The following is an 8287-nucleotide window of genomic DNA, read 5'->3' on the forward strand; positions in this document are numbered from 1 at the left end:
TAAAAGCTTCTCTCTGTGGCCTACTATGACGGTGCTCGTATATTGTCGTTACCAATGATCACCACACCACATATTTGCTCGGCCTGCTCAGTTTTAACGCGGGTAAGATCGAGATGTTGAACACTTGTGCGCGTCTCGGTGCTGGTTGGTGGCTCTAGTCTATAGAAGATGTGCTGTGGACACACAAATGACTGAAAATAATGTTATTTTCTTTTATGCGATCCATGGTTATATGACGCGAAGATCGGTCGCGCTGGGCTTCGTGCAAACACAGCCAAGCTTAAGTTCACTGACTTTGAATAAAGTGGTGAGAACGTACGAGCACAGCATTCTATCTATCGTTTTCATTGAAATTATTGAAGCTACGGAGCCGGTAAAAATAAACTAGCCAACTTTGATAGAAAGCAGGGAATAGTTTTGCTCACCGCCAGTTACACAAAATAATACACTGACACCATGGTTTTTTGGCGCTGACTTACTCGTCGGTTCCATGGTGTAACGGTTAGCACTCAGGACTTTGAATCCTGCGATCCGAGTTCAAATCTCGGTGGAACCTGGTTTTTTTTTCGTCGACAATGTTGAGTTTTTTTTTAAGAATATGTCGAATTTGTTGTTTTTTTTAACAAACTTGCGAAACAATTGCAGTACTACGAACTATTTACATTTTCTATTCTCAACAATGACTCAGTGATTAATAACACTTTTTAACACTTGATCATGGAGCAGAAAAAAAAAGTACTCAAAGTTTGGGTTCCCTGAAAACACACAGGATTTTTTTGTAAATAATTAAGAATTCAAACTTAAGATTGTAAAGAGAACTAGGGATGTTCAATAGGCAAAATACTAATGAAAATGGCCACATTTTTTTTTATCCACAAAACCGTGTAGACGAGATTTATTGTTTCGAAAAAGGGACCGAAGTAATTTTTCACTTGATTGGACATCATTGAAAGGCGCTACGTTCGAAATTTGATTTTGTATAACTGAAAAATCCAAATGATTATGACGAAAAATGTCTAAAAATAGAATGAAACACCAACATCTAGTGTCAAAACAAGGAAAACCATAAAATAAGTTTTAAGTCGCAAGGACTTAAAAGTTCTGTAAATTTTTTTGGAAATCCAAAATTTTATATTAATGTCAAATGATTTCAAAATGCGTAAAACGTCGAGATCTAATGTTAAAACAAAAATGTAAGCATTGAAAAAAAATTCTTCTGATGATAAATAGAAGTGTTGAAAAATATTGTTTTGGGTACATTTAAAAAAAAAGTTTTTCCTGGTATATAAAAAATTGCGATCGACTTTTACTTTTCCTTCTCCCAAAAACATGTTATCTATTACAAGACAGGCTACAGAATGACGAATTATTGATTTTGAATATGATTTTTATTATTAAATTACAAGTTACAATTTTCTCTTGTTACAAAAATGAATAATCAAGAGTTCAGAGTATTTATGGGTGAAAGGTATTCTAGACTACACGTTTGCAAGGTGTAGAAGACGCTTAACTGGAATGAGTAGAAAAAAATTGAGCATGAGCATGATGACCGTACAATTCGTAGTTGCTACTCCGTGATTGACCAGAACAAGCAAAATTGCACAGAGAATCACCGAATGGGGCCTGGAAGTAGCTATCCATCCTCAACGCGCACGTTTCGAAAGTTCCATACTTTGAAATACGAATAACGGCGCCGGTCACGTCCTTACAGTCATCGGGGAAGGTAAGGAATGTTAGTGTAGCAAACGTTGTTATGGAGACCGTGTATACCTCTGCATCTCCACGTTTGCCACGGGAAGGAGTTTTTGTTAGTAGGATGGGGTAAAGAGTTACACAAACCTGGATTCACTTTGATAAGTGCAACTCTCATAAGTGTTATCATGTGTTTATTGAAATGCCTGGTTTGCAAAAAAGAAACTTCAACTCCGGATTGCCAACAGTCGGGAGTGTTGCTTATGTTTAATAGAGTCAGACGGTATGTGAACAATTTTATTATTCCTTGTTTTCTTATTCCGGCGAAACACGATATTTAAAAAAGAATTCAGTATTATGAAAAGCGGTTACCTTTAGCGTCTCAATAGATCTGTCGAAATAGATGCGGTAATACCTATGTAATTGAAGACTTCGTAATACAAGCGCTATTCATCGTAGATAAATTTTGGTATTTATATAGCAAAAGGAATGACAATTATATATTGATTTCTTTCTCCGCGAACCCTTGAATTACCGAGTATTATTCGCTCCTCCGGAGATCGCGTAAATGGCTCACTGAACTAACGGTCGCCAGTGCTTAACCCTTTTATGCCCAACTTTTTTCTAGTTTAGATAGGGTTTCAAAACTATTTTTCCTTGAAAACGGTGGGGTCAAGAAACACGAAAAGCCTTTTTTTCATGAAGATAGATGCTTCCCTCGCAGTGTACGAAGCTGCTCAGTTTTTACCTTCCAATGCTCAATACAATTTTTCTAGAATATTTACAAAAGTCCACTTGCATGGAAAACGTAGCCAAAGACAGTCTAAATTGATAGATTTTATAACTTTTCAATAACATTGCAACATAACGAAGATATATGAAAAATTCATTTTCCGTCATCAGCGTAAACTGTCCCTGGCAGCACTGCAACATCGGAATCCAATCACACTAATTACAATACCTTCAATCCTAGAGCTGATCCTTGTAACTGTTAATACTCAAATGAAAGGCAATAGTCACATTTATTGGCCTTACTTGTTTTTGTAAGCAAATCTTGCCTCAATCAAAAGTTGTAGCTGCTTACAAAGGTTGTTGTCCACAAACAACATGGACATGAATGTGTTAAAGGCGGTATAAAATAAGCACTACCAAAAAACCTGAAACGACCAGCTTTTTATGTCGAATATGTAATCGAAGACGCTAATTTTTACACTAATTACTAGCACAAGATTAAAAACAATAAGAACGAAAAGAAACTAACCTGTCACCTTTTACGTCAATAATCAAGCGAGAATATTTTTATACTCATGAAGAAATAAATGGTTAACATGACAATCAATAATATAGTGCATGCACTACTTCAAAGCAAATGAAAGTATTCAATATAAATAGAACAATTAATTTGATTTAATTTAATTGATTTATTGGACTAAAAGTAAGCCAATGAATATGACAATGAAGCATATGTTATTCGTGCTAATATGACTGCTGAAAATTGGTAACAGGCTTCTGATTCTTCTAGCGAACTGTCAATTCTCATAACAGTTTTTGCAACCGACCGAGACGGTTGTGCCTCCAGGTGGAAGGTTTTGTTCTCGAGAGAGTGACGGAGTGCGAGACGCTGTATGCGTTATTGTGGGAGAGAGAGAGAGAGACGAGTTTGTTAAGTGTGAGTCGACAGTTGATACGTCGGAGGCGTGGTCAACGGCATCCTCGACAAGTGGTGTTTTGACAGCAAACCGCGGGTAGACGAATTTGCCTACCGCGGTGGCAGAAATCGACAGCGATCGTGCCTGTACACACAGAAAAAAATATAGTGTATTGGTGTCGTCGGGCAATTCTAATCGACGAGAGGGAAGCGTCACAGGTAGACCCATTTGCCCTATTTGTCTACCGCAGAAGTGGTACGACGAATAAGGAAAACAAGTGGCACCGTAAAGTGCCGCATCGACAGTGGGATTTTCACAGCAAGCCACAGGTAGCCACATTTGTCTACCGAGGTGGTGGAAACGGAGAGAGCGCGGTTGTGGTGGTGATACCGACGAGCAGCTTAATCGGAGAGAGTTTTGAAGTGTTGCAGGTAGGACTATTTCTCTACTGAAGAAGCAACGCGACGAAGAAGGACAGCAAGTGTCACATTGTCAAACAACGGGCACCGAGTTTACAACATAACACATGAGGTGTGTTCTACCGGTGTCTTCGTCACCTAATAGATAGTAGATGACAGGTATATTTTTCATTCCTTTTTGTGATAGTTTTTCTTACTAGGTAAAATGGATGAAGAGATGGGAGAACGAGTAACAGACCCTCCCCCTAAGCCTTATGCTGAAAATGTAAATCCGACTAGAATTAAAATTTACCCAGAGTCGTCAACGGGACCATGGATTGTATTTATTAGGCGTAAAGCAAAGGCGCTAAATATCATTCAAATTTCTAAAGATTTGACTTCGCGATTCTCGGATGTAAAAGAGATCGTCAAAGTTAATAAAGATAAAATACGCATTGTCGTTGGTAGTCTCAAACAAGCCAATGCAATTGCTTCTTGCGAGCTTTTTACGCGTGAATATAGAGCGTATATTCCTTCAAAGGAAATTGAAATTGATGGGGTCATCACAGAATCGAGTTTGACTGTTGATGACTTAGTTAAGCATGGGGTTGGTCGTTTCAAAGACACCATACTTAAAGACGTAAAAATACTTGAATGCAAGCAATTGCATTCAGTATCACACGAAGGAGATAAAAAAGTTTATCGACTGTCTGACTCATTTCGAGTGACTTTCGCTGGGTCTGCGCTGCCCAACTATGTCATTATCGATAAGATTCGTCTCCCTGTTCGCCTTTTTATCCCTCGTGTAATGAATTGCCTTAATTGCAAACAGCTTGGCCACACAGCCACTTACTGTTCCAATAAGGCACGGTGTGGCAAATGTGGGGGTTCTCATCAAGAGGATACATGCAATGAAAATTCAGAAAAATGTTTAATGTGCGGAGAAAACTCACATGAGCTCCCTGCATGCCCCATTTATAAATTGCGTGAGGATAAAATTAAACGATCCTTGAAGGAGAGGTCTAAGCGCTCCTATGCAGAAATGTTGAAAAATGCTACCCCTAAACCCATCTTCTTAGAAAACACTTACGCATCTCTATTTTCGGAACAGTCTGACTCTGACGGAGCGTGCGAAGGTACATCATTTGTTTTACCCGGAAATTCCAGAAAAAGAAAACAGTCTTCTTTTCCCAAGCTGCCAAGAAAAGGCCTTAAAATTTCTCCACCAATAGATAAACTGCGCCCAAAACCGAAAAATTCCGATTCAAAACCGAAATCAATTCCGCCCGGTTTTGGGAACGTACAATCCAAACAGAACACCATTACTGGCAATAATAAAATTTCGACTTCCTCTGAGCCTCAGCCGGGGGTAGGATTATTGAAATTTTCTGAAATTGTTGATTGGATTTTTAAAGCATTCAATATTTCTGAACCACTAAAGAGTATACTTTCAGCTTTCCTCCCAACAATTAGAACATTTTTAGAGCAGCTGATTGCTCAATGGCCCATCCTTGCAGCGATTGTATCTTTCAATGGGTAATTCACCTCCTCCAATGAAAGATTCCATCACTGTTTTACAGTGGAATTGCAGAAGTATCATACCTAAAATTGATTCCTTAAAAATTTTACTGCATAATTTAAAATGCGATGCTTTTGCTCTATGTGAAACATGGCTTACCTCAAACATCAATTTCAACTTAAATGATTTCAACATTATTCGCCTAGACCGAGACACCCCGTATGGAGGAGTGCTTCTAGGAATTAAAAAGTGCTATTCTTTCTATAGAATTAACATCCCCTTGTTTGCGGGCATTGAGGCTGTAGCTGTCCAAACGAACATTAAAGGCAAAGACATGTCTATCGCTTCTATATATATACCTCCCAAAGTTCAAATTGGACAACGTCAAATTTTTGAGGTAGTGGAATCCATGGCTGCTCCGCGTCTGATACTGGGAGACTTCAACTCGCACGGAGTATTGTGGGGTTCCCTCTACAATGATAATCGATCCTCTTTGATATACAATGTTTGTGACGAATTTAATATGACAGTTTTAAATACTGGCGAAACAACACGCATCCCCAGACCTCCTGCACGTCCAAGTGCATTAGATCTATCTCTGTGCTCGACATCACTTCGGTTAGATTGCACGTGGAAGGTTGTACCTGATCCTCACGGTAGCGATCATTTGCCAATCGTTGTTTCAATTAACAGTGAATTAGGCCTTACGAATTCAATCAATGTTCCTTATGACTTAACACGAAATATTGATTGGAAAACATACCAAACATTAATTTCCACTTCTCTTGCTTCGACAGAAGAGCTACCCCCTACCGAAGAATATGAATTCTTAGCGGGTTTAATTATTGAAGCAGCAGAACAAGCCCTAACGAAATGCAATCCTGGAATGACAATAAATAGACGACCCCCTAATCCTTGGTGGGACAAAGAGTGCTCTGATGCATATGAAGCTAAACAAGTTGCCTACAAAGAAATTATGAAACAGAAAGGGGGTATACGTGAGAACTTTGAAAATTATTTCATTTTGCAAAACAAATTTGACAGTATACGTCGTGCCAAAAAATCTAGTTATTGGAGACACTTCGTTAATGGCTTGTCAAGAGAAACATCAATGAGTACTCTTTGGAACACAGCCAGAAGAATGAGGAATCGAAACGTGACTAATGAAAGCGAAGATTTTTCGAATCGTTGGATATTTAATTTTGCCAAGAAAATTTGTCCCGATTCTGCTCCTGCGCAGAAAATCACTCGCGATGCTCCCACAAGTAACGATTTCATAGATTCGCCTTTGACAATGATGGAATTCTCAATTGCACTCCTCTCATGCAACAATAATGCTCCGGGACTAGACAGAATTAAATTCAACTTGGTGAAGAATCTGCCTGACCTAGCAAAAAGACGCTTGTTGAATTTATTCAACAAGTTTCTTGAGCAGAATATTGTTCCGCGTGACTGGAGACAAGTGAGAGTTATCGCAATTCCAAAACCGGGAAAACCAGCCTCCGATCATAACTCGTATCGACCGATTGCAATGCTATCCTGCATCAGGAAATTGTTGGAAAAAATTATCCTACGACGTCTCGACAATTGGGTTGAGGCGAACGGCTTGCTATCAGATACCCAGTTTGGTTTTCGAAGGGGAAAGGGAACGAATGATTGTCTGGCGCTACTTTCGTCAGAAATTCAACTCGCTTACGCAAAAAAAGAACAAATGGCGTCTGTGTTCTTAGACATAAAAGGAGCATTCGACTCAGTCTCCATTGATGTTCTCTCGGAGAAGCTACATCAATGTGGTCTTTCACCGATATTAAATAATTATTTATACAATTTATTGTCAGAAAAGCACATGCATTTTTCATATGGCGATTTGGCGACACTCAGAATAAGTTACATGGGCCTCCCACAAGGCTCTTGTCTAAGCCCCCTTCTCTATAATTTTTACGTGAATGACATTGATAATTGTATTGTCAGCCCATGCACTTTAAGACAACTTGCAGATGATGGCGTGGTTTCTGTTACAGGACCAAAAGCTATAAATTTACAACAACCATTGCAAAATAGCTTGGATAATTTATCAATTTGGGCTTTAAAGCTGGGCATCGATTTCTCTACGGAGAAAACAGAGTTGGTCGTTTTCTCAAGGAAGCGTGATCCAGCTCAGCTTCAGCTTCAGTTGGTTGGTAGAACGATAGCCCAAGTCATGACCTTTAAATATCTCGGAATTTGGTTCGATTCTAAAGGTACATGGGGAGGCCACATTAGGTATCTGATAAAGAAGTGCCAACAAAGGATAAATTTTCTGCGAACAATAACTGGATCATGGTGGGGTTCTCATCCAAGTGACATGATAAGATTGTATCAAACAACAATACTTTCAGTAATGGAATATGGGTGCATCTGTTTCCGTTCAGCTGCGAACACTCACATTATTAAACTGGAACGGATACAGTATCGTTGTTTACGAATTGCCCTAGGTTGCATGCAGTCGACCCATACGATGAGTCTTGAAGTACTAGCGGGAGTTCTTCCTTTAAAAGACCGATTCTGGGATCTCTCTTCTCGTTTACTTATCCGATGTGAGGTTATGAACCCACTGGTAATTGAAAATTTTGAAAGACTTGTCGAGCTTCAACCCCAAACCAGATTCATGACAGTGTATTTCAATCACATGTCACAAGAAGTAACGCCTGCTAGGTATGTTCCCACATACGTCAATATACTAGATATTCCTGAATCCACTTTATTCTTCGACACGTCCATGCAAGCAGAGATTCGTGGAATTCCGGATCATCTACGCTCGCGGGAGATCCCTAAAATATTCACAAGTAAATATCAACACATAGACTGCCTTAAAATGTTTTACACTGATGGGTCACGAATCAGTGAGGCCACTGGTTTCGGTATTTTCAACAATAATTTTTCAATTTCTCTCAAACTTGCAGAACCCGCCTCTGTTTATATAGCGGAACTAGCAGCAGTTCACTATAGTTTTCAAATAATTAATACTTTACCCCCGAACCATTACTTTA

At 39.1% G+C, this 8287-nt stretch overlaps 1 non-coding gene across 1 annotated transcript; it reads left to right on the plus strand.

Moving 5' to 3' along the window:
• Positions 1-484: 484 nt before the first annotated feature.
• Positions 485-556, plus strand: Trnaq-uug (transfer RNA glutamine (anticodon UUG)). The gene has a single exon. It is a non-coding gene; the product is annotated as a tRNA-Gln (tRNA).
• Positions 557-8287: the final 7731 nt, after the last annotated feature.

The sequence above is a fragment of the Topomyia yanbarensis genome, chromosome 3 (assembly GCF_030247195.1).
Source record: "Topomyia yanbarensis strain Yona2022 chromosome 3, ASM3024719v1, whole genome shotgun sequence".
NCBI lineage: Eukaryota > Metazoa > Arthropoda > Insecta > Diptera > Culicidae > Topomyia > Topomyia yanbarensis.